Source organism: Gymnoscopelus braueri (assembly GCF_963280865.1).
Source record: "Gymnoscopelus braueri genome assembly, chromosome: 23".
NCBI classification, from domain to species: Eukaryota; Metazoa; Chordata; class Actinopteri; order Myctophiformes; family Myctophidae; genus Gymnoscopelus; species Gymnoscopelus braueri.
The window spans coordinates 12,862,660-12,865,159 of record NC_137625.1 but is presented as its reverse complement, the minus strand read 5'-3'; the positions used below and the strand labels follow the sequence as shown (position 1 = coordinate 12,865,159).

The 2,500-nt window shown below is 44.1% G+C and overlaps 1 protein-coding gene across 2 annotated transcripts in view; it reads left to right on the top strand.

Moving 5' to 3' along the window:
• The window catches only part of anks1b (ankyrin repeat and sterile alpha motif domain containing 1B), a gene marked incomplete at its 5' end in the record, with an annotated part of 338,563 nt that overhangs the window by 245,802 nt on the left and 90,261 nt on the right, over window positions 1–2,500 (top strand). The gene's annotated exons all lie outside the window — the stretch shown is intronic.

Here is a 2,500-nt window from a genome sequence, read left to right as displayed (position 1 = left end):
ACGTGGTTTCCTTTTAATAAACTTTTTGGCTAAGGCTGTGCGGTCTCCATCCTTTTGTCAAAACTGTTACCTGCCGTGGCCAGCACCCTCATCAACACAGGTGTGCGCTCCCTCATCTGTGTTTGCATTTAATACTTTTTTGAAATATTTAACCAATATTTAACCACCCCATCTGGTTGAGTCCCTCAGGGCTTTGTACTAGGGTCTTTCAGTTTACTGTTATTGTGGGAAAGCTTTCCCTGAAAATAGCCGACCGACAACGCGTTGCGACGCAACGCTTTGTGAGCTTGTCGATCTGCTATTTTCCCGCTAAAGTTTTTCCTCAGTATATGGATGGGTTTTAAGTGGTTAACGCACATTGTATGAAGTCAGTGGGGCTGTGATCGCGCTGAAACCTTGCCCGCCTGTCTTGGTTGAATGTTCACCTATACTCTGACATGCTCAGAATAGGGATAAAAAAAAAGGTAGCAATGTTTTGAACACATTTCAACCTGCGACGCATTGTGAGCTTGTAAATTGGCTATTTTCGAATATCGGAAGTATTAAATAGGGCTTAAGTGGTTGATGATTAATAGTGATTGTCCAATAACATGATATATATGATTATGAAATGGGAATTCTACATAATGAGTACTTTTACTTTTGCTACTTTAAATATATTTTGATTCTAATGCCTTTTTACTCTATTATGTAAAAAAAGTCCAATGCTCTTCCAATCTGTATGGTAGAGCATACAATATAACTTATACAATTGGGGTGGTTGTATTTGTCTCCCTGCTCGTCTATTGAGACATTTAGTTCCCGTGTCTATAGGTTGGACACAGCGTTTGACATAATCCCGTTTCTGGTTTGTCAAAATTCTATTCCTCCCTGAAGCAGGCAGGGGGGAGGAATTCTAGCCTCGCGTGGCCAGACAATATCACACGACACACTGCGTGGATATTAGTCTGGTCCTATCAACGATAGATTTTTTCCCAAGGGGGCGGTTACAAAAGATCCAAACGGACTCTATTGGGTTAGACCTAAACCAATCAGAGCAGTGCTTCCTTGTTCACGAACTAATCAGAGCAGTGCTTCCTTGTACGTCATTGCTCCAAATAAGGTGATAAGCCCGCCCACATTTGTATACTGGGCCATGGTTGGCTCCACACCACTGCGGAGGGAGAGAAATGGAATCTCTATGGAGGGGGGCCAGACCTAATCTGCCGAGGGCTAAAGTGCCGATGCGATTTTGCAAAGGCAGATTCGGCAGGAACCAGGCTAGAGGAATTCTGCACTTTGTGCAGGAGACCGGGGTTCAAATCTGGGGAAGAACAGGAATGTTACATGCAGTGCAGCTTTGACTGCAGGACTTTTACTTGGAACAGTGGTATTGTTACTTTGACTCAAGTACAGCTTTGAGGAACACAGTGATATATCTCTCTGATATGTCTGCACCAGCTCTCTGGGGACATGAGGTTCTTTCAGAACAGGAAATAACGTCTAGGCCCCGATCGAAACAAACAGTATCACTGCAGCAGGAACACATCGAGCTGTTTTAATAAGTCTACTAACCAATGTCAGGTTAATTGGAAGGCAAATTAATTTGACCTCAAACCCCAGTTTAGAGGCTCCAGGCGACACGTGCGTGCATGTGCGTGCATGTGCGTGCACGCGCACGCGCACGCGCACACACACACACACACACACACACACACACACACACACACACACGTTTGTATTACTATACTTGTGAGGACATCAACATTTTAGGATGGTGATTTTATGAAGTGCCATTTAAAGGTTTTTTGACATTTTCAGCTAACCCTAAGTATAAATCAGGCATAACTCCACCTCAATCCCCAAACCTTTTCTCTAAAAAATACCTAATGCTAACCCCTCCTTATTGTAAACCTCCCAAATATTTCCCCCCCCCAAACATTTCTCTTGTGAGGACACACACACACACACACACACACACACACACACACACACACACACACACACACACACACACACACACACACACACACACACACACACACACACACACACACACACACACACACTTCCAACGGTAGAATTCCAATTTCAGCTTAGAACTCCTCAGGGATGCCAAGCTTTAGCTTGTTTCTCAAAGTTCCAGGGACCCTCCCCCCCCCCGCCTCAGAAGCAAAGATTTGAGTTACAAATGCTCGCTTAAAAATATATATATGTTCAAAGATTTACACAAATTATCAAGATTTTTATCTTGATAAAAAAAAGCTCATAGAGCGGCACCGAGTGCCGTGCTATGAGCTTGTAGATCTGCTATTTTTGAATAGCCAAAGAATAAAATAATGCTTATAATGCTTTCCCGGTATGAATGGGTTAAGTAATAGATTTAGCCGGGAGCTGCCGGACCACGTCTACTCTGTTGCTTTGCAGGCATCACGGGACCCCCGCGATACAATCTCTTTGACTGACAGTGCTGGGCATTTGGAGTGGGCGTGGCCTCTCACCCCCAGCGGCCAGTTAGAGG